The sequence below is a fragment of the Aquarana catesbeiana genome, linkage group LG05 (assembly GCF_042186555.1).
Source record: "Aquarana catesbeiana isolate 2022-GZ linkage group LG05, ASM4218655v1, whole genome shotgun sequence".
Taxonomy (NCBI): Eukaryota; Metazoa; Chordata; class Amphibia; order Anura; family Ranidae; genus Aquarana; species Aquarana catesbeiana.
The window spans coordinates 586304518-586329511 of NC_133328.1; the positions used below are offsets into that span (position 1 = coordinate 586304518).

The following is a 24994-nucleotide window of genomic DNA, read 5'->3' on the forward strand; positions in this document are numbered from 1 at the left end:
ATAATGTATGGTCTCCAGCAGTGAAGACACTGAATCAAACATGTGGAACAGGTGTCTTCCTTCTTTAAACTTTATGTCTGCAGTTACAGTGCAGATTCAGACTTGCTGAATGGAAACAGAGCAATGTTTATACTGGCCTAGCTCTGTGATGTCAATTCTCAAAGCAAGGGAAAAATAGGGCACATATCAGATTATAAATAAAAAGGTATCCATGGATATGTATATTAAAAGAGCGAATGCATTCACATAGTAGGGCTATCCTTTAATCACCTTGAAGTACTAAATACTTTCTTTAGCTTGTATGGGAAATCAGCAGTTGCTGTCTGTACACTCAGAACTATATTCCTGTTGATGAATTCCTGTTTTGTGCTGTTCGTTTACACACTTCACCCTGAAGTCTTTGTGCAGAGCAGTGTCCTTATTTTTCAAGTTTACTGTTAAAGGAGTATCCCTAGACTCACCCTCACCCTATCCAAGTTTTACCCAGAAATAATAAGAAAAAAAAACTTGCACAGCCTAGTTATTGACTCAAGTGTGTGTGTGGAAATGCTGTGAGCCTGGCTGCCGTGTGCCTATAAGGGAATGGAACCGGTGTTAAACTGCTAGACCAATCTGGTCTGTGCACTACAAAAATATAAATATTCATATTCAATGAGATTTGTTATGAAATATCACACTATTGCCCTTGGTACCAGTGACACCTACTGGTAGCACTGAGAAATCACAACCCCACTGAGCTTATGGCAAGACCGAGTAAGAAACTATACAAATCAGTCTGGGCTGACTGTCAGCCAGCCAAAAACCAAATTTGGTTAATAGCCAATGGCGGCCGCTGCATAAGGGGCCCGCCCATCCATGCTTCCAGCCCCCTAATCTACAAGCAGGACACTGGATGCATTGATTCTAATGGTTTTTTTTTTTTTTTTTTTTCAAGCATGTGACTACATCCTTAGGCTCTAATAGGCTTCAAAAAAGGGTGGGTTCGGGGCGCAGAGCACAACCACTTGTGTGACAATAGTGAATGAACATTCGCTATTGTCTTCCCCATTCTCCTCCCCACCAATCAGGAAGCCAGTATTGGCCAGGGAGTCTTAGGACTCCCTGCCCCAGCCAATCGTGTCTCAGGACACACTTCCTGTTCCTGCGCGGCCAGGAGGAGAATGTCTCTCTGTGTGCTCGCCGGAGAATTGGTCAGAACGACCCCGGCTCTTCCTTCTGACCCCGGCTCTTCCTTCCCCCTGCCTCCACAAGGTAAGGCATCATTCTCATGGCACATTCACAGTGAATCTGCCCCATCCATCTCCTGCCACTGGTCTCCCGCTGTAATCACACACAGCAGGAGCCCAGGGACGGGTACCGTCGGCTCGATGTCCGCCGGCACCTGCTGATTGTTTAGTACAGAGGGAGACTGGCGATCTGCCAATGTAAACAAAGCAGGTTGCCATTCTGTCAGAAGGGAAGGCATTGATCCTGTGTTCCTGGAACATGGATCAATGCCTTCCCTTAGTAGAAGCAACTCCCACATAGTACACAAGCATTTGCTAGGAACACATTTAACCCTTTGATTGCCTCTGCTGTTAACCTCTTCCCAGCCAGTGTCATTAGTACAGTGACAGTGCATATTTTTTAACACTGATCACTATATTAGTGTCACTGGTCCCCAAAAAGTGTCAAAAGTGTCAGTTAGTGTCCGATTTGTCTGCCGCAATATCGCAGTCCCTCAATAAGTCGCTGATTGCTGCCATTACTAGTCAAATAAATAAATAGATAAAAATGTTCCATAGTTTGTAGACGCTATAACTTTAGCGCAAACCAATCAATATATGCTTATTGGGATTTTTTTCACCAAAAATATGAAGCAAAATACATATTGGCCTTAATTTATGAAGAAATTTGATTTTTTTTTTGTTTTTTTTGTTGGATATGTTTTATAGCAGAAAGTAACCAAGGGTCATTGCTCGCAGGGTCATTATTGCTTGTGGCATTAGAATGACCAGGGCATAGTGACTTCAGACTAGGAGTGGATGGGTTGTCTCAGCAAATTGGCAGGGGTTTCTTTAGTCCCTTGGCCTGCTGGGAGAGCCTATTTATTCGGAAGGAGTCAGGTTATCGCTGTTCTGTGCCACCTGGACGGCTGTCTGGGTGGACGTGTGTCACAAGGCTCCGGGTTGCTAGGCCAGAAGCCTGAGGCCCATCCTGGAAGCACCTGGCTGCTAGGCTGTCTGAGGCCTATCCAGCTTTGAGAGAAGAAGCGCAGGGTTGGGGCTTTCGGCTGGAAGCCCAACCAAGTTGCAGAGGTTCCACTGGATGGGGAACCGCATCGTTGCCAGCGGTGGCAGAGAAGCAGTTGCCACATGGGATGACCACTCCTGTTACCAGAGGCAAGTGAGGATCAAGGTCAGTGATAAAGGAGACACAGTTGCCATTAAGGGTCAACCACTCCGGTTATCAGAGGCCAGTTATAGAAGTCTGAAGAAGTACCAGAGCAGCCTTATTCACTAGCCGGGAACGGTGAACAAGTGGGAAAGCTTCAGCAGAATGCCAAGCCAGGGACCCAGCAGGTTAACAAGGGGTGACACTTGAGGGGAATACAGCGGGTTAGCTGTGGAAGAACTCAGGGGATCCAGTGATGACTGGGATCTTGAAGTCTAGTGAGAGATCGGGAGATCAGTGAGTGAAGATCTACAGTAAGTTACTGTGAGATGTGAGAGAAGATCTGTAACAGGTTATTGTGAGTTACGTGTATGGATCTCTATTGACTGTTCAAAGTTCAGTTGCCATAGGAGACAGCAGTTCTACAAATAGAGTTGCTGCATCCAGCTTAAAGGCCCTCTACCTGTATAGCTGTCTGCCTATTTTTGTCTCTGAGTCTGCCAATTGCTATTGCATCTGCTTAAGGGTGTCCTGATCCTAAACCCTCTATCCCTTAGTTCTTGTTAAGAGACAATAAATCTCGTTTGTGCGCATCCAAAAAGTGACTGGCACCCATGTTTTCAACTTGCATTACACCCACCATGCCTAGTAACCCATACTGTGAAGAAGTATGTCTGCTCTCCCTAACTCTGGAGGTCACCATTAGGCCTTTGGAGGTCGGGATGCCACTACATATTCAAAACTAAAAAAGGGAACATTTTTTATAAGTATTAAATTGCCTAATTCTAATATTACAGCTGCCTTGAGGATTTCTGGCTGGTAGGGCATGCTGGTACTTTTAGTTCCTCCACGCTTGCAAAATGACCAATCCTAAAACTAAAGGAGGAATACAAGCAAGCGTAAACAGTAACAAAGCCTGCTTCTGGCACAGTGCTCTGGGTGCAGCACACAACTCAGGGCATTCTTCCAAACAGTTGTAAATGGAAAAAAAAAAGCAATTCACAGCAAAAGCTGAGGCATCAGAATCCAGTGCACCCAGCTGAACTTCCTAAACCCAACCAACCATCCTATCCACCTGATTACATCTTCTAATGACATCCCTGCCTGCTGCTTGACACAAAAGGTTTAATGTGCAAAGCTTTAAAGCTGAACTCCAGGAAAAGTAAAAATACACCCTTGCTGTGGGGTTTTCCTTGCCGTGCAGGGGTTAAATGCTTGCTAAAGTCTATGGGACTGGGAAAAGCCATTTTACTTACACAATCCTCTTCTCCCACAGGCTCCCTCCATGGTGCTAGACCAGTCCCACAGCTTCATCGCCCCCCTACGTTCCAGGTCGCACGTCCACTGGCGCTGTCCAGTACAATGCAGGGTCCATAGCCCTGCACTGGGCATGAGGACAGCAAGGCATAGTCCATTGCCTGGGTGCAAGAGAGTGCCAGCTGCTGGGAGGATCAAGTAGCTAAAATTGCTTTTCCTGGCCCCCTAGACCTACATGAACATTTAACCTATACAGTGCAGGGGCAGCCCAACAGTGGATGAAGATTTTTACTTACCGCAGATATGGGTGTAGCAATAACTCTCGGTGGAGCTGCTGGTTTAAGCGGGCTGTTACCGTCACCTTCGTTACCTCTATTTCACCAGAACCGGGTCTAGGGTCCCGTTGAGTTTACCATATAGGCACCGGACACTTGAGTATCTTTTCCAATGCTTTAATAAACGTAAATTGAAGGAAGTGGCAGGAAAGAGGTAGAAGGAAAGTTGCAGGGAAGCTCAAATACCTTTTCTTAATGTTCTTTGTGTAGCATTAAGGATTTAAAACTTGTAGATGAATATACTCTCTCTGTAGAGTTGAATCTTTGCCCGCCTGGATAGGTTTCTCTCACTAACCTAGCAGCCAGTACGTAGCACGAACAAAAGTCTCTGCCACAGACTTGATTGAAACAAAACCCGTACAATCCTCTGCCACAGGATGTATTGGTTCTCGATGAACAACGAACACAGCACCAGGACCTTTAAGCCAACCCAGCAGTGCTATGCGGTAGGATTACTTTAGGATGCGTCCTCCAACTGAGTCACCAGGCCCCTCTCCAGACCAGCACTCTGCATGATCCTTCCATGACGGGTCCTCCCCTGGGATCTTCTCAGTTGTCCAGCTTCTTCACACAGGATAGACAGCCCAGGACCATTCCTCTGTAGTAGGCCCCAGACAAGCCCCTGGGCCCACCCACATGCTGCAGCGCCATGAGCCTCCCAATCGGAGGACCACGAGGTAGTACTCTTAGCGCATACCTGTCGGCCAGGAGGGCCAGCAGGTGGCCGGAAAAAAACCCTGAAACATGGCGTCTGTCCCATAAATACCCTCTCCCAGAATGCAACTCGGAGGACCACCTCCACCGAGTTATCTCCGGGACAGAGGAGCACTCATACGCTTCAACACATTGCCTTTCCAACACCGACCCATGGTGACAACGACACCCACAGGCACAGTGTGAAACTACATGCAACACAGCCGAGCTGGAACAGAGGCAAATCTGACTATGTATGAACAGATAACCCACTAAATTTACCTATCAGCAGTAGATTAAAAATCTACCAGCACTACATAGGCTTTAACACAAGAACAAGGATCTTTATTTTCAGACAGGAGACTGGTGTTTTATTTTTATTTATTTCAGGTATTGTTGTAGCACCCACAATTTACACAGCACTTTACATTTTGTACATTCACCTCAGTCCCTGCCCTAAGGAGCTTACAATCTAAGGTTCCTAACTCAAATTCATACATACACATACTTGGGTCATTTTATACAGGACTTAATCAACCTACCAACATGTCTTTGGGGTGTGAGAGGAAACGGAGTACCTGGAGGAAACCCATGCAGGCACAGGGAGAAGATGCAAACTCCATGCCGTTAGAGTCCTAAACAGGATTCACATCCAGAAACCCAGTGCTGTAAGGCGGAAGTGCTAACCAATAAGTCACTGTTTTTAAGATCTCATTGGACTACAGTAATAAGCTCAATTCATGACATTTTAACAGAAGAATAAGGAGCTTTTTTTTCAGGTCAGGTGCATTTTTAAACACAGAATAAACGCAGTACGAATGCATATGCAAGAAAAAAATGAATGTATTCCAATGCACTACAAATGCACATAAACACATGTAAATGCAACTTAGTATAACAAATAAAATAAGTGAAAAAATGTTCTGAAACGCACTGCAAACACCCTCAAACGCACATTCAGAAACACAGAGAGAACGCAGAGATTGTGGTTTAAACAAGCCCTAAAAGTGATAGTTCACCTTTACAGAAAAAATGAAGAGGTGAACTCACACTGTACTCCGCCCCCACCCCCTCCTTGGTCCCCGCTGTACTTACCTCCAGGAATGATGAGAAGTCAGTGCCCATGCAGCCTGTCCAGCAGTCTGAGGATTTGAAATCCCTTCTTGTCTTCCTCTTCTCTGTGCAGCAGTCCTGGGATGGACCAGAGCAATTCTGATTGGTCAGTGCCTGTTCAGTGAATCATTCTGGTCCATCCTGGATGCACTGGAGAAGAGCGGGGACCTCAAATCCCTGGATCGCTGGATCAGCTGTATAGGTACTGATAGCTCCACATCCTCTGAGATAGGTACAGTGGAAAATGAAGAGGGAGGGGGGCTTGTACAGTGTTGGTTCACCTCTGCATTTTTTTCTGTAAAGGTGAACCAACACTTTAAAACAAAAATAGGGATCTTAACCACTTGACATCCGCGCTTTAGCCGAATGACGGCCACAGCGCGGACTTGAATTTCGGGAGCCCGTCATATGACGGCCTCCCCTGTGCACGCTCCCTGCACGCGCCGTGTTCACCGAGTCACTGAGACTCGGTTGATCACCGATCCGAGTAAGGGGCCGGTCCCAGCCCCTTACCATGTGATCAGCTGTCAGCCAATGACAGCTGATCACATGATGTAAACAAAAGCTCGTAATCGTTTTTTCTCTCCTCACGCTGACATAAATACGTGTTATACGTGTTATATTCTCACCTGCATGGTAATGTCATAATGTGCTAGTATGCGTCACATATGTGACATATGTGAAACTTACCTGAAAATAAAACATTATATTAGATATTAAAGAAACAACGGCTTCCAGTAATGACATCGCATGGCTGGAGGCTGCTTCCATCTTCACCCGTCTTGTTTACGGGCTCTGTGACTGGCCGAAGCCGCGATTATGTATCTCCCGCACATACGCGGGTGGCCGTTCCTTTTGAGCGCATGCGCCAGTAATGTCATTGGGCACACATACAGTAAAAAAAAACCTAAACAGTGCCCGTTTAGGAGATATTTACACTACCTATAGGTAAGCCTTATTATAGGTCAAATTTAGCGATGGAAGTTTACTTCCTCTTTAATATCACTTTAAGATAAACAAAACCTTCTGCCTTTAGATCCACTTTAATACAAGAATAAGGTTTTGTTTTGTTTTTTGACTCAGCTAAAAAAAAAATAACTGTCATATTTTTTTTTTTTTTTCTAAGAATCCTTATCCTGGTGTGTTAGCTTTGTGAAGTGAGCCTCATGCACTCAGCAGCGAAGGAGTTAACGCGATCCCGGCAAATGAATCAGGTCACACAGCGGGCTACTCAGAGAAGCAGACAGGTTACTGTTTCTTTAAGCCCCAGCTGTTCCTTTTGCAGGTGCTATTTTTAGCAGCACTTCATGGTAGAATCCAGATTACCCCTCCTTGCTGCAATGGTCTTGGTAGTTCCCAGGCTGAGAAGGTCAGAAAACTGAGCATGTCTAGATGTGCTCAGCTCAGGATATGCACTTGCTGATAAAATCCATCCAATGCGAAAGTCCTTGAGCAGGCAGTCAATGTGCATTGCTGAAGTGAACAGGCTGGGACTGTGCACAGCCTTCCCTCCTGCCTACCAGTGAGTTCCCCCCTTTATATTTGTGTTCCTTTGTGTGATCATGCAGCAGCTAGGAGACTAGGTTCTGTTCATGGGACAGGAGCCAGCTACGGCAACTGCAACGTCAGGGCAATGTTATGGGAGAGGAGCTGTCCAGAGCCGTGCTGGTGCTGAAGCCTAGAATGGGAGGCTCCGCTCTTATCATTCAACGTCTATGAAGGCTTGAACAGACTTGTGGGTTCTTTGCAGGTGATTTACTAAGGTGATCTTCTATTACCATCACAAGTTCTTTTTTATTGCCTGTGTGTTGATGTCTTGTGCATGCCTTGCAAAACAAGCGTCTGATGGCTGTCACTTAGTTTGCAGAGTCTTACTTGGAGTGAAGCAAACCTAGGCAGGAGAGTAGCTTCATAGACACCACAATAAGGGCAGATGAGGCAGCATATTGTACAGGGCTCTGGGAAAAGGGATCAGTTGCCTCCTTTGATATTCTAATGGATAAGAGTCACTTTTGCTCTGTGCAGGTAATTCTTATTCAGATCAGGCTACTGAAATATGTATATGTGTTGAGATGGTTACACTGTTCCCCATTGTTCGTGTGCCCGTGATGTGGCAGAGCCTTGGCTACAGTCTTCCTGAGATGCTGGTACATAGAAAAAAAAAAAAAGAAGCTGGCAGAAAAATGCACATTGTACCATGGCTTGGACAGCAATAAACACAGGATGTTCTGGGCTTGGCGGGAAAAGACCAGCACATGCTCCAGTAATTTTATTCTTTTCTTTCTTTTTTTTTGTAAAAAAAAATAACAAAAATACCCACACGTTTGCTAATATGTGCCATGCCTTGGAAGTTGCCAAGTCTTCTTTACTTTTTCAAAAACAAAAGAGACAATTAAGCTTATTTTTTTAATCAGCTATGGAGTTCATTACCCCCTAGCAATCAATCAACTAGACCAACTATAGACTATATTGAATTTAATTATTACTTACAACAATTATTTAATTAGTATTATTTAGTAATTCATTTTTACTTCTGAACTGTAATGACTACGACTGCAGTGGTAGACTTGTTTTCTTAGTTATAATAGTTTGAATGTAATAATGACTTATTTTTACTTCCAGGCTGTCATGCTACTACTGCGCCTGTAGGCTTGTTTTCTAAGTTATAATATTTTAAATGTAATTATTACTTAATTATTGAATTAACATTATTTAGTAATTCACTTTTACTTCTGGACTGTTGCGCTACTACTGCATCTGATTGTAGACTTGTTTTTTTAGTTATAATATTTGTTATTTAATTATTATTTAAGTATTAGTATTTTTTTTTTAGTAATTCCTTTTTTTCTTATGGTCTGTATTGCTTCTACTGCACCTGTAGACTTGTTTTCTAAGTTATAATATTTTGAATTCAATTATTACTTAATTATTTATTTAGCAATATTTAGTCATTAATTTTTACTTCTGGACTGTTGTGCTGCTACCAAATCCGATTACAGACTTGTTGTTATAATATTTTTAATTTAATTATTACTTAAGTATTAGTATTATTTAGTTATTAATGTTTACTTCTGGACTGTAACGCTATTATTGCATCTGATTGTAGACTTGCCTTCTCAGTTAGAATGTTACATGTTGCTGTTTAATGTAGCAAAATAAGGTTTAAAGTTTGACAGTAATTCTGTTTTAATGATATTTTAAAAGTTTAGCCTAGAAAAAAAATGTAACCTTTTTTTTTTTTTTTCATCGCTTAATATTGGTTTACTAGTTCCTAATAAGGTAGTTAGTATAACATTTTTTATTATATGTGGATATCAGGGTTGGTGAGTATACTGTAGGTGTCAGGGGAGACCTTAGCTATGTCAGCATGCAGTTCTCTTTAGAACAGCTCAATTATACTAAGCCTGAAAGATGTAATGGTAGAGAGATTTCTGGACTACGTTGGTTATAAATTGTTGTTCTGATCTGCATATAGATCTATAGGTTTGCCTGTGTGTGTTTATGTAAGAGTATGCATTTTATTGCAATTTTTCATATTTTCTGTTCATTTTCGCAGTGAAGATGAAAGTAATAGCTAGTGCCTGATTGGTTTCTATTAGCAATATTTTACTTTGTGTCATCCTCATTGTGATTGTATAACAAAGTGGTCAACTCAAAAGTCTCTTGGAGACCCATGTTGGGTTGTGGCCATATTCAGAGTATAGCTACTACTGAGAATGTGAAAAAGTTCTGTCTCCTTGTTATTATTAACTGTGTATTATCTTAAAAATAAGAAACTTTTAGAAAGGGTTTCCAAAAAACAGCATATGGTACATAAGTGAAATCTCAGAAGACTTACTTGACTTGAGTTATTTTTGAAGATGTAACTAAGTTAATGTATAATATTAAAAAAGTAGCAAAGGAAAGTTATTGAAAATGTATGATGTGTCATCAGGGCCTTTCAACCTCCTGACCTAAAGTGGTTCCGAAGCCTAAACATTCTTTTACCTTAAAGTGGATGTAAATCCTCACATATACCCAGTGAAGTGAACAACCCCCAGGAGGCAAACAGGGAAGAAACAAATCTCCCTACATAAGTTTTACATGTAGGTCTGCTGTCTTCAGCTTTCTACATTCTTTAGAAAGTGCAGAAATTGTTCTTCCTGTTTCAACAGTGGGTGGAGAACAAAGAAACTGGCAGAGCTGTTGTCTGAATAGACAAGCTCTCTGCTTATCTATCTCTAAGTTACCTCCCCGACACAAACTTCCAACTGCTTTTATCTCCTGTGTTGAAGAGCTTATCAGAAATTATCATGCTGATAACAGAGGAACAGAGCAGCAGAAAGACACGGGACTTAGGGCTTTGGAGAGAGAAGTAAACACTACAGATATGTAGTGCTGGTAGATTTTTTAATCTACCGCTGATAGGTTAATCTTGTGGGTTACTTGTTAGAGGAAGTTAGATTTGCCTCTGTTCCAGCTTGGCTGAGTTGCATGTAGTTCCACACTGTGCCGGTGCGTGTCATTGTCACCATCGGCTGGTGTTGGAAAAGCAACGTGTTGAAGCGTATGAGTGCTCCTCTGTCCTGGAGACAACTCGGTGGAGGTGGTCCAACGAGTTGCATTCTGGGAGAGGGTATTTATGGGACAGACGCCATGTTTAGGGGTTCTTTTTTCAGCCACCTGCTGGCCCTCCTGGCCGACAGGTATGCGTTAAGAGTACCACCTCGTGGTCCTCCGTTCCGGGGGCCCACATCGCTGCGGCGTGTGGGTGGACCCAGAGGCCTGTCTGGGGCCTACCACAGCAGCAGAGGAACGGTCCTGAGCTGTCTATCCTGAGTGAAGAAGCTGGACAACCGAGGAGATCCCAGGGGAGGACCCGTCATGGAAGGATCATGCAGAGTGCTGGTCTGGAGAGGGGCCTGGTGACTCGGTTGGAGGATGTATCCCGAAGTAATCTTACTGCATAGTACTGCCGGGTTGGCTTAAAGGTTCAAGTACTGTGTCTGACATTCATTGCAAACCAATACATCCTGTGGCAGAGGATCGTACGGGTTTTATTCCGAACAAGTCTGTGGCAGAGACTTTTGTTCGCACTGCGTACTGGTTGCTAGGCAAGTGAGAGAGGCCTATCCAGGCGGGCAAAGATTGGGTCCCACAAGGGGAGCGCATTCAACCATTCAACCGCAAGTGTTCAATTCCAGAGAATGTTCTAAAGAATACTAAGGAAAGGTATTTGAGCTTCCCTGCAACTTTCCTTCTGCCTCTTTTCTGCTAAATCCTTTATTATTTGTTCATTAAAGCATTGAAAAATCTACTCAAGCGTTAGTGTCTACATCGTCCAGAGGTAAACTCAACGGGATCCTAGACCCGGTGCCGGTGAAACAGAGGTATCAAGAGTGAAGGTAACAGCCCGCTTTAAACCAGCAGCTCCACCGAGAGTTATTGCTACATGTGGGGGTATCATCCAGGATTTGTTAGCCATCAGTTCTTGCAACCTGGAGAAGTGTTTCATCGGGAGTTTACGGTGAGAGCTGGACTTTGTCATTTTCTCAGGAGAAGAAGAGGATAAAAGTTGCAGGACTTTATTTCTGAGTGCGTAAGCGGCGGGCGCCAGTAAAAGCCCGGGAGCTACGTGATCAGAAGAACAAGTGGGAGGAGCCTACCCTACTTGATACCACGTGGGACGCATGTATGTGTTTGGCGCCAGAGAAGAAGAGAGGCCTCGTGATCGTGCTGAGAAGATCAGAGTGTGGCCATGTCTTTTCCAGCGATGCAGCCAATTATGGGACCGAGAATGTTCCCTACAAGCACCGTGTCGAGTACTGTGCTGACCAGAACCCTGCTTACAGATACCGGTATTCGTCTGAAGCCGCAGGGGAGGTTTGTTCTCTATACCGTCGGAGATATCGAAGGGCTGGGCATGATTTGCCACAAATGTGAAGGACTGGCCGTACATCTCCGTCCATTTGGTCGCTGCCCGCAATGTGGAGAATGTTTGTGGTGGAGCAACCTACCATGTCGCCCCGTGCTTATCGTATGGACTGGGCTACAGGTGTCGCCACAGTAGAAGCTGCTACTCCTGCTGAGAGAGAACAGCAGGCTGTGACTTTGCCTGTTGTTGCCGAGAATGTTCCGGAGAGAGACACTGCTGTTACCGATTCATCAGCAGACATTGCTTTGATATCCGCGTCCACTACTCCTATCCCTGTTGTACCTGTCCAGAGGAAGGTGGGATATGTGAAGGCTTCCCGCGGCCGTGGCCGAGGCCTACCCCAGAGACTACCCGAACCGGATCCAACAAAGTCCAAGACAGGAACGGGTGAACAATTAATGGGGAATGTATCCGGGACTGTAAACAAATATCTGCCAGCAGAAGAGCTGGGAGATTCAGAGATAGAATCCATGTCGGATCTCTCCGGTGATGATGACCTATTTGAGACTATGTCACAAGAACTGTTATGTGCCCAAAGCGAGGATGTCGCCTCTGCTATGACTTTCCCTGAATGGACAGCCCTGAGTTCTGGGAAAACACTGACATTGCCAGATCCCCGGTTTTATTGGTAATTATGGACAAAAGAACTTTGGGATAGTTAGTTAGTTAGTGTCAGTGTATAGAGATCTTCGTGGTCAAGATCTGAATACTCATCTCAGTGTTTCAAATCCAAGGACTTCTTTTTGCTAGCCGGATTTCTTTCATTTAAGAAAAAAATGTATATATAGAGATGGACTCCTAAAGATTATTCTGATGTAGATAATGGGAAGAGAGTTTCATTTTTTTCAGATGAGACTTGCTCCTGAAACTGTATAGGTTGCATGTGTGTTTAATATGTTTTCCTTTTCAGGAACCATTTAATCTCCTATCAAGCTGTTAGGATTTTCAGCTAGATAGATAGTGGGGTTATGTACAGTCATAGGATGTATGTTTGTTTGCGGATGTGAACATATTGTTTTACAAATGTTAATCTTATAATGTCTTTCTACTGTCTTTCCTTCTTCTTTGCCTAAATCCAAGTTTTAAGCTCAAATACCTGCTCTCAGGCTTGGGAGTTATTATTTTTGTGACAGATGTTGAGGACAACGTCTATTGTAGTGGGGGGAGTATGTAGCGCTGGTAGATTTTTTAATCTACCGCTGATAGGTTCTTGTGGGTTACTTGTTAGAGTTGGCTGACTCAGTTGGAGGACGTATCCCGAAGTAATCATACTGCATAGTACTGCCGGGTTGGCTTAAAGGTTCAAGTACTGTGTCTGACATTCATTGCAAACCAATACATCCTGTGGCAGAGGATCGTACGGGTTTTATTCCAAGCAAGTCTGTGGCAGAGACTTTTGTTCGTGCTGCGTACTGGCTGCTAGGCAAGTGAGAGAGGCCTATCCAGGCGGGCAAAGATTGGGTCCCACAAGGGGGAGCGCATTCAACCATTCAACCGCAAGTGTTCAATTCCATTGAATGTTCTAAAGAATACTAAGGAAAGGTATTTGAGCTTCCCTGCAACTTTCCTTCTGCCTCTTTCCTGCTACTTCCTTTATTATTAGTTCATTAAAGCATTGAAAAATCTACTCAAGCGTTAGTGTCTACATCGTCCAGAGGTAAACTCAACAGGACCCTAGACCCAGTGCCGGTGAAACAGAGGTGTCAAGAGTGAAGGTAACAGCCCTCTTTAAACCAGCAGCTCCACCGAGAGTTAGTGCTACAGATATATGTGCCCAGGTCAGATTTCATGAATGGGGTTTACAACCACTTTAATGCATTCCTTGCATTAAAGTGGTTCTAAAGTCTCAAGGTATTTTACTTTGATGCATTCTATGCATTAAGGTAAAAAAATCTTCTGTGTCACAGACTCAACCACCTTATACTTACCTGAACCCAATGCTGCAGCTCTCCTTGCTTTGTCTCTTCTCCCTGGGCAGATCGATAGTAGCGGGAGTCATTGGCTCCTGCTCCTATCAAATCAACTCCAGTGGCATGGGAGCAGGGACCAGGGCCGAGCCCCGCTGTCTGTGTCAATGGATGCAGCAGCGAGCGAGGCTCGGGAGTGCCCCCATGGGAATCAGCTTTCTATTGGGGCACCAGCAAGGGAGGAGGAGCCAGGAGTTCCAGTGGGGGACCCAAAGAAGAGGAGGATCGGGGCCGCTCTGTGCAGTTGTATTGCACAGTGCAAGTAAGTATAGACATGTTTGTTATTTTTTTAAAAATGCTTTACAATAACCCTAACGTAAAAAATGTTTAGGCGTCGGTTTTGACCCCTCACCACCCCTTATACTTACCTGAGCTCTCATTCGATCCAGCGTTGTGCACATCTGCAGGTCTTTTCTCCTCTCACTTCTGTGTCTCGTTGACTTTGCTGGGGCATTCGGAGCCATTGGCTCCTGGTTCTGTCAATCAAAGCCAGAGCCAAGAGCAGGGGGCAGGGCTGAGTCCCGCTGTCTGTGTCAATGGACGCAGCAGCCGGGCTTGGGAGCGAGCACCCACAAGTGCCCCCATGGGAAGCACTGGACAGAGAGGAGAAGCCAGGAGCACCGGCAGGGGATCTGAGAAGAGGAGGTTCAGGGCCACTCTGTGCAATTCCATTGCAGAGAGCAGGTAAGTATAGAGATGTTCTTGTTATTTAAAAGAAAATCCTTTAAAATCACCTTAATAGGTTAAAAAAATGAACTTCCGTATAATCTGATGATGCTGAATACTGATAAATAGAGTTTGGGCTTACCAAGCTCTTTCAGTATGAGCATTGTTTTCTTTGGACCTTGTGTTTAGGTGATTTGCTGCTGTAAAGGGGATTACAGAGGCATTAAACTTTGATCCTTGCTAGACAATCCTTAAGGCAATAACATAGCTGTCACTCCTACCAAAATGACTTTCTTACTAGCAGGACCCTCTTCTTGTTCTTGTGGACATTCACTAGCTGGATTAAATGTATCCTTACAGATGCAACATAACCTTAATATATTATTTTAATGTCAGGTTGCTAATACAGGTTTTACTTGCAGGTGGCAAATTCTGTTCTGTACACTTACATTGGTCATATCTGTCTGCTTAGATTGATTGAAAACATATGTTACCCTTAACTCAGCAATTTTCTCACAGTAAAGCTGACTTCAATATCATTTATGAAGGTCTCCACTAGAGGAACACTGGGCCAACATCACTTAGGGGATACTCTAGATTTAATGAGGCAGATATAGTGAGTAAAGTCTATTTATATGGCTACTGAATGGTATGAGTCGCAACCTTTGGATTGCAGCTGACCAGCTGTTTTAGAGCAACAAGGTAAAAGCACTTGTCACCACACTTTACCTGGTTGGTTTTTCAATCTGTCATTTCCTAAGGTTAGAGAAATGTGAAACAGCCATTTAATGAGAGTCCTAGGAAGACGTCCAACAGTGACACAATTTTACATTTCTTCAGAAAAGTAGAAAATCCTCTTGACTTTCAAGCACTATTGAGTAATGCATCATGGCACCATATGCTCATTAGGGTGACCACATTTCCAAACTGCCATTCAGGGACACCCCCCCCCCCCCCCCAAAAAAAAGATGATTTTTGACAAAATTTTTTGCCGATTTTTGGGGCAGGGGCATACGAAATCAGCGGGCCCGTGTGCAAGATCAAAAGTGGGCCCTAGGCATCAAGAACAACAACAATATGGTGCGCAAAGCGTGTCGTAATGAATTGTGGACATGTCTTAAATTGCACTAAATATTGGCTTAAAGGGGGTGTTCTTAAAGAGAGTCTGAGATGACTTGTATAGTGCAGAATGTGGTAATGTTAAATAGGGAATGCAGAGTGTATGGCGGTGGGTAATATGTACAGGAGAGGAGTGCGGAAAGTATGGCGGTGGGTAATATGTACAGGAGAGGGGTGCGGAATGTATGGCGGTGGGTAATATGTACAGGAGAGGAGTGCGGAATGTATGGCGGTGGGTAATATGTACAGGAGAGGAGTGCGGAATGTATGGCGGTGGGTAATATGTACAGGAGAGGAGTGCGGAATGTATGGCGGTGGGTAATATGTACAGGAGAGGAGTGCGGAATGTATGGCGGTGGGTAATATGTACAGGAGAGGAGTGCGGAATGTATGGCGGTGGGTAATATGTACATGAGAGGAGTGCAGAATGTATAATGGTGGGTAATATGTACAGGTGAGGAGTGTGGAGTCTATGGTGGGGGGTAGTTAGTGGAGAGAGGAGGAAGAGGAGTGCAATATCACCTCCTGATAGTCTGTCAGCCACTGCTATACCACTTTGGTGGTGGGGCACTCCGAAGGATGTAAGGGGGCACTCTGGAGGCACTAAGGGGGCACCCCGGAGGTTGTAAGGGGGGATGTAATGGGGCACCCTGGAGGTTGTAAGGGGGGATGTAATGTGGCACCCTGGAGGTTGTAAGGGGGATGTAATGGGGTACCCTGGAGGTTGTAAGGGGGATGTAATGTGGCACCCTGGAGGTTGTAAGGGGGATGTAATGTGGCACCCTGGAGGTTGTAAGGGGGATGTAATGGGGCACTCTGGAGGTTGTAAGGGGGGATGTAATGGGGCACTCTGGAGGTTGTAAGGGGGGATGTAATGGGGCACTCTGGCGGTACTAACTTAGTCAGAGCCCCCTTACGTCCTCCGGGGTGCCCCCTTAGTGCCCCCTTACATCCTCCTCCAGAATTGCCCTGAATCTCTAGCAAAGTTCGCAGGATTCCAGACGGTACAATTGTCCCCTCAATAGCAGCTAGTTTGTCTTTGAAGATGGGGAAGGGGGCAAGTTGTCAAAGAAGAATACTTTTGTATTTTGGGGGATAAGAGCATGCTGTATGTGCTAGGGGGCACACTTTGGGAGGGGAGAGAAATTGTGCTGGAAGGGGGTTAAATAAAAAATCTGACCCCCCCAGCACAATATATCTCCCCTCCTAAAGTGCCCCCTAGCACATACAGCATGCTCTTATCCCCCAAAATCACTGCAAGTATTCTTTTTTGACAACTTGCCCCCTGTCTCTGTGTCTCCTTCTCCTGCAAGTGCCAAGCATTAATATTCTGTACAAACCTCAGATCAGCATGTCCCGTCCTGTTGAGTCCTGTGTCCATTCTCCTCCCCCTCCTTCTCCTGTCTGTGACATCCGAGCCGAGGAAAAGGGGGAGGGGACTTCAGTCCGTGTGTTAGTGTGAGGTGGGAAGGAGGGGGGAGGAAGGGAGAGATGCCGTACTCACTGTAATCGCAGGCAGTGTGTGGGAACAGAAACACCCCACACAAGCTGCAAGCCAGTCACTGGAACCAAGTGCAGAGGGGAAAGAACCAGCAGCACTAGCGCGGAGGAGGAAGTGAAATCCTCCTCCGCTTTCAACACTGAGCAGTGACGTCACTGGTTGCCTGATGCCAGGCGGCTATAGCAACCAGTGATAAGGAGGAGGTGGAAGCGGAGCCAGAGCCAGCGCTTTAGCGGCTCGGTCCGCCCCTGTTCCCAGATTGTCAGTTTCATTCCGGGACACTGTATTGTCCCAGAATGAAGGTGCCCGGGACCAGGGACAAAGATGTGAATTACGGGATAATCCCGGGCAGTCCGGGACACGTGGGCACCCTAATGCTCATACACCCCCCGCCCCCCCAAAAAAGGGACATGTGCTTAAGGCCTATTGCATTAGGGTGTGTACCCCAAAGCTCAAACCCATGTGGTTGTGTGTGTGTATATATATATATATATATATATATATATATATATAGGCATAAACACAAAATTTGACAGGGGTATACTATATATATATATATATATATATATATATATATATATATATATATATATATATATAGCATACCCCCAAATTTTGTGTTTATGCCTTTAAATATTTGTATTGCTTTAAAAATCCTTAATAAACACATATTCAACTATATATTTACACACACACACTGAGGTGAAGCAGAGGGGGGAGTGAGAGGGAGAGGGGGTGAGAAAGAGAGGGTGTGAGAGAGAGAGAAGGGGGTGAGAGAGAGAGGGGGGCGACAGTGAGAGAGGGAGGGGAGGCAAGAGAGAGAGAGGTAGAGGGGGAGAGAGAGAGGGGGTGAGGGTGGGAGGTGCTTATGCCTTTAAATATTTGTATTGCTTTGCAAACTCTTAATAAAAACATATTCAACTACAGTGGAACCTCGGATTGCGAATAATGCGGTTAACGAGCGTTTCGCAATACAAGCACTGTATTTTTAAAAATCGTAACTCGGTTTGTGAGTGTTGTCTCGCAAAACGAGCACTATTCAGCAGAAAGCGGTGTGCAGTACCGCTTTTGGCCTGAGGTGGGGGGGGGGGCGCCCGAGCCGAGCAGAGCCAAAAGTCGCCCATCGCAGCCGTTCGGAAATGCACAGAAAGCCCCGAGGACACTTCGGCTGACCTTGGAAAAACTCAGGTAGGAAGTCTTTCCGAGGTTTACCGAGGTCAATCGAAGTGTCCTGGGGTTTTTCGCCGGTTTCCAAGGCTCTTCGGCGCCCCCCCCGCCTCTGGCTGCATGTGGTATTGCATCTCATTGAAGTCAATGCGGAACTAATTATTTTCGTTTCCATTGACTTCAATGGGAAAACTCGCTTTGATATGCAAGTAAGTTGGATTACGAGCATACTTCTGGAACGGATTATGCCCGTAATCTGAGGTTCCACTGTATATATTTATACACACACATACTCAGTGCACTGAGGTAAAGAATAGTGGCCGCAGGCTGAGGTAAAGCTATGGCTGCAGGCTGGTCCCCCCTAGGCTCAGGCAGCCAGAGCTGCTGTGTGCTCTATATTTAAATGTGCCGTCTCCATAGCAAGCCCTTTCACAGCAATGTGTGCCAAGTTGGTGGGTGGAGGGGTGGGGGCAGACACAGCAAGGATGGGGTGGGAGGCGGAGCAGATTCAGCCTCCTCTGTCCTGTTCATATAGCACACTGTGCCAGGCACTGTGGGTCTTGTGACTCAGTATCTCACAGGATCGGCACAGTACAGTGTAACCCCCCCCCCCAACTCATAGGCAGAAAAGCCCTGGCTGGCAAAGATAGGGAGAGTGCTGCTGATGAAATAGGATGGATTACGTGGAGTGTGTAGTACCGCACACTTCCTCACACTGGAGTATATGCCACAGCACATAGGGTGATTAGGGTGTGCCCAGGCACATCTGGCACATCCCCCCGCGCACGTCTATGACACTAATGCCTCGTACACACGGTCGGACTTTCTGACGGGAAATGTTCGATGTGAGCCTGTTGTCGGAAAGTCTGACCGTGTGTATGCTCCATAGAACATTTGCTGTCGGAATTTCCAGCCACAAATGTTTGAGAGCAGGTTCTCAAATTTTCCGCCAACTTCACTTTGTTGTTGCGGATCAAGCAGAAGGAGCCGCACTGGCTATTGAACTACCTTTTTCTCGGCTCGTGTGTATGCAAGTCAAGTTTGAGCCAACATCCTTCGGAAAAAAATCCACGGTTTTGTTGGAGGAAAGTCCGATTGTGTGTATGCGGCATTAGTGTTAAAAACACTGCTTTTAGGGTTGTCTGGTGTTTTTTTCTGCCGCTAAACACCCCTCCGTGTTATCCTATGTGTCCATGGACACAAAGGTGTTTGGAGTACCAAAACAACAGACACATGTAAAACCTAGTCCTGCACTTGAAAGTGGGCATGGCAGTTGTCTAATTTCCTATCTTGGCTTAAATGGACATGCTGTGCCTTGCTGCCCTCTTATGACTGGGGAAGTCACAATACACTGAAACCATAAACCAAAACAGAGCTCTAAGGAAGAGGGGAACCCCCCCGAAATGTGTTAGCCTGTTTGACTCATGATATCCTGTTATGTTTTAAGATGTAACATGGACTCGATGCTGTGGTTGTAGCATGACAAGCTTCTATACACCTGTTGGTTTGAGGAATATCATACTTGCGGATTTTATTAATAAATAAATATATGTTTTGAGGACAATGCGCTTGGGTGGTGCTTTCTCTGTTTTTTTTTTTTTTTCATCAGTAGGTGTTTCGAGGCAGGGACGTTTAGAGACAGACCCCCCCCTCCACTGCCAGCATATCCGGGAGTAGCAGCACTGCTGTTTTGCAGGTAGATAAAAAAAGACAGCTGCTGTCAGAAGAGAGCCCTGTGTTTGTTTACAAGCACAGGGCTCTCTTCAGTAAATCAAACATGCTTGGGACAAACATAGATCTATACTCAGACGATAAAGTTAATGAAAAGAAAACAAACAAACAAAAAAAGGCAGATTAAATGGACTGCTTTGTTTTTTTCTGACGTCACTTTTCTATGTTTCTATGTGCAAGTGACCAGTCAGTGGCCGGCACCCGCTGATTGGCTCGTGCTGCAGCGAATCGCAGCACAGGATAGATGGGGGGGGCGCACGTTCAAGTGCACCCCCTATCCCGGTGCACGGATCGCATACTAGGTACGTTATCCAGCGGAGAGCGGCCACCCTGCCGCAGTATATATATATATATATATATATATATATATATATATATATATATCACCTTACAGTGTGACATTTAGTTTGCTAAAGCACTGTGTACAATACACAATTGGCATTTTATTATTTTTACATTTGTTTTCATCTCAGTGCTGCTGATCTCCTTCAGCCTCTTTCAGTCACGTCTTGTCATCACGCACTTACTCCATTGTTGGCTGCATATCATTGCCCTGGATCAGTTCCCTGATAGTGACAATGGTGGGATATGGGTTAATTACTGCTTTAGAGCTTTTGCTATTGAGCTCCATCACAGTTACAGTCCTGCAGCTAGTGTTTTGGTGTGATAAAAATTGCAAATTCCTCTTTATTAATATTTGTATTTACAGTATTTTGGTGCATGACAGTAAACATGGCGTTTCCTTGTACCTGTGTGCTAATACTGAGGATCCATACATCTAAGTATCACTTGTTAATGTCTTGTCAAAATTTCCCTCTGGTTAAATTCTGCTAAGAAATCAATGTTTATGAGTTGCTTGACCTTTACAGTTTAATTGACGCCTTTCCTCCTATGTAATGTATCACGAGTTGCACATATTAGATCACCCTAAATGATATTTATTAGTTTTGCTTCTGTCTGTGTTACTAAAGCAGGAAGATACGTCTGATAATCACAATGACCATATCTGTCAGTATAGGAGATTTCAGGGCTGCTTTGATAATGATTTTCCACGGGTTTACACATTCATTTCTAGATAATAAGCAATGGAGATTCTCTTGTAGTCAGACTGTCAGTAAATATTATCTCATTTCAGATTTTGATAATCAGTGAAGTTTGTTAATGTTGCAATATGAACCTAAAATGTTTATTGGCAGATGTTTTAATTGTGGTTGTCAGCCATTATATTAAAAAAAAAAAAAAATTAGAGCACAGACCTATGCATAACATTATTATTATACAGGATTTATATTGTGCCAACAGTTTAGGTAGCACTTTACAATATAAGGGGAAACTGTACAATTACAATACAGTTCAATACAGAAGGAATAGGAGGGCCCTGCTCATGGAGCTCACAATCTAAAGGGAGTGGGGGGGGGGGCTGGGTGGTACAAAAAGTAATAGCTGCAGGGGATGATCTTATGAAGGTGACTCAAGTACGACTTTTTAGGTGATGGTGGATTCTCTGAATAAATGAGTTTTCAAGGATCGCCTAAAGGCAGGCAGGGTAAGAGCTGACCAGACATATTGCGGGATAGAGTTCCAGAGGATAGGAGAGGTTCCTGGAAAAGTCATGGAGGCAAGTGTGGGAGGAAGTGCTAGAGCTAGAGCGCAAGATGTCTTGGGAAGAGCGGGGAGGACAATTTGGGCGATATCTGCAGATGAGGTTGGTAATATAGCTGGGGGTGGTGTTGTGGATGGCTTTATTATTTTTACATATACTGTACATTTTATTGGACCTTTACACATTTGTTTCTTATTTTTCTGTAGTTAAAAACAAACTGTGCAGCTTTGACCAAGGATGAATAATAGCCTTGCTATAGGTGTAGACCATTTACACCAGTGGTTCTCAACCTCAGTCCTCAAGTACCCCCAACAGGCCATGTTTTGGGAATTTCTCTTAGGTAAAATAGCTGTCCAAAATACCAAGCCATTGACTCTGAATTAAAGCACCTGTGCACAAGATAAAGAAAAACCTACAAACATGGCCTGTTGAGGGTACTTGAGAACAGAGGTTGAGAAATACATACATACATATATACATATATGTATGTGTGTGTGTGTTTCGTCCATGACAGATTTTCAGTCAATGTGTCAGTTTTTTTTTGAAAAAGCGAAAGCAGTTAGTCCAAGGAGGTGCATGACATCTTCTTGACATATCTCTATTATTTATCTCTGACAGGTTTATAGTAGTCCCAGAAGACGTTATTGCTGTATTTTCGGGGGCCAGACGTTGATCCTTCTGATCTCTGCATCTTTAACAGTAGAGTTGCTGCAGCCGCTATGCCTGCCCCTCCCCATCTTCATGCCCAATCACAGAAGCCTAAGTATTATGTGAACACATTCACAAAATGCAAAGGCTTCTGTGAATAGGCAGCAGAGGGTAGGGGAAGGATGGGCATAGCTGCTCTGTGTGCTTCTCTTCTCTCAGAGTGTCTCTTTGGCAGAGCGATAAACCTGTCAAATGATAAATTATAGAGATAAGTCCAGGAGGTGGAATGCAGCTAGCTAGACTTAAAGTGGTTCTAAAGGCTGAAGGTTTTTTTTACTTTCATACAATCTACACGAATGCATGAAAGTAAAAAAAACTTCAGTGTACAGTTCTCTTTTCAGCCCCCCTAATACTTGCCTGAGCCTGAACTTGATCCTGCGATGTACATGAGAGCAGAGGCTCTCCGGGGTCTCTACCTCCTCATTGGCTGAGGCAGTGGGAGGGAATGGGGCGAGGCTTATAGACACACAGAGGCATGTAGGCAGGTGGCCTACTGTATGTTTAGTTAGCACCTTGCTGTCTTTCCCTATGTATTCACAGGCTTTCTCTGAGATCCAGCCTCTGTCCTCTGTTATATAAAAGGGAAGAGGTCTGTATTCTAGGGGGTACATATCAAGAGGACACACACAACTAAAGAAACATGCAGAGACTTGCTGGGACCTGTGGCCCGCTCTGGAACACCGATCTGTCAGAACACACCAACAACATGGACTTCTCTGAGCATTTCAAGTATGGACTTTTCCCAAAGAGGCTTTACTTGTGCAAGTAACCTGGGGCAGCCATACTTAGATTTACTTAGGAGAAAGACAGACTTAGCAGACTTTTACTGCTAAGTTTGCAGTAAAAGTTGATCCAACTGCTCAGAGCCTGGACTGGAGTGCCCCTGGAAGACGTCAGTTGTGACGAAACGGCGTAGGGCGGAGCTGCGTGCTGACGTCATCACATACCACGCTGGTCCCGGAAGGCAGCATACTTGAGCCGGCCGGCTTATATTTTTAACAACACTTTTGATCTACAATCTAACTGTAAGTGCATTACTTTTTATATAATAAACTCTGTTAAACGTATTACGCTATGGAAGCCTTTTTTATATATCCTTTTATGGGGGATGAGTGCCTATCTGCTTCATAGAAGATTCCCTGTGGGGAGAACCATAAGGAGCCATTCAGATTCAAAGACCAGAGGCTGGGGTAGAAAGCCACAGGCATGCATGATCTCCTTTAAAAAGAGATCTTAGGAGCTGGTAAGCGGCAGTATTTTCATTGGTGGTGGAACCCTTTTGTCACCACGTTCTTCTGGGTGTTGCAGTTGCACAATTTACATCGTCTGGATGTTTGTTAAACCAGCACTTGGAGGACTGTTCTGCTAGTGAACCTTCTTCCTTTAATCCTTTTGAGTGGACTGATTTAATTTATTTATCCATGTCTTTCATTATGTAATTTTCTACATTTGTCACTGGTGGTCACGTCACAGTGGGTGTATAATGTTTATTTTATTTAGATGTGATTGAATTGTTTTTTTTACATCTAATATTCAATTTATATAGCGCAGCTATTTTTTTGCTTGGACTGGAGTTATTCAAGGGGTGTATGTGAGGAGGGAGGTAACAGAGGTACCCTAACTGGTGAAATGGGCAGAGGCTAAGCCTGTCCCTCTGAAAGCATATATATATATATATATATATATATATATATATATATATATATATATATATATATATATATATATATATATATATACATAGATATATATATACATATATATATATATATATATATATACATATATATCTATGTATATATATATATATATATATATATATATAGATATATATATATATATATATATATATATATAGATATATATATATAGATATATATATATCTATATATATATATATATGTATATATATATATATATATATATAGATATATATATATATATTTATATATATCAGTGCAAGTGTGTAGGACATGAAACAAAATAACTTATGGAGAAACTCCCTATTTTAGGTACTGCACACCTGTGACCGATCCCAGGCAATGGTGAACAAGCCCCTTGGGTGGAGTGTTACTGCAAGGGTTAGTGACCCGGTTCATCGTCTAGTGTAGCTCAAAGAACCCCTGGGGGTATGCAACTCAGAGTAGTTGGCATAGGTGTATCACTGGAGCGCTCTGTGCCCATCACTACTACTAACCCCCCCCAGGCGGCTTTAGAGTGAGAATGCAGCTTGCTCTGGGGGCACTCAGCAGGGGGAGGAGACAGGAGTGCTGGCAGAGGACCCAAGAAGAGGAGGATCTTGGCTGTACTGTGCAATAACAATGCACAGAGCAGATAAGTATGACATGTGCGTTATTTAAAAAAACTAAAATCTGAACCTTTTAGCGTGCCTTAATTTTTTAAAACAATAGGTGTTCAGTACCTTACAGTTCACTTCTTACTAAAGATGCTACTGCTTCAGTAGAAAAGCCAGCAGCTACAGAGTAAGACCATTGCTCTCTGAGAGTAAACAGTGGTCTTTCTGAAGAGGTCTGACATGCTTCCTCCTGAGTCAGACCTATAAATCTGCAATCAGCAAAGCTCATGCTTCCAGATTGGAGAGCTCTTGACCCAACAGGAGGTGTAAACACAACAACAGACAAGGCGTTGGAAGCGTATTTTCTAGGGTCACTAAAATTGTCACTGAGCACACTTGCTCCTGTTCGGCTGCACTCCACAAAACAGAGACCTTCTACAAAAAAGGAAAAGGAACCAGAGTTGAGAATCCACATACATACAATTTAAAGAGAGCACCAAGCAAATGTCCAAGAGCCTGAGGTAATTTAGTGATGAAATTGATTCCTAGCA

The 24994-nt window shown here is 44.1% G+C and overlaps 1 protein-coding gene across 2 annotated transcripts in view; it reads left to right on the forward strand.

The window, feature by feature from the left end:
- Positions 1–7114: 7114 nt before the first annotated feature.
- OXR1 (oxidation resistance 1) overlaps positions 7115–24994 on the forward strand; it is an 830701-nt gene continuing 812821 nt past the window's right edge. The window contains exon 1 of one of the 2 annotated variants that reach the window (XM_073632143.1): positions 7115–7293. The gene's annotated coding sequence lies outside the window, so the exon portion shown is untranslated. The remainder of the gene's footprint in view (positions 7294–24994) is intronic. The other variant, XM_073632145.1, reaches the window with a different exon arrangement.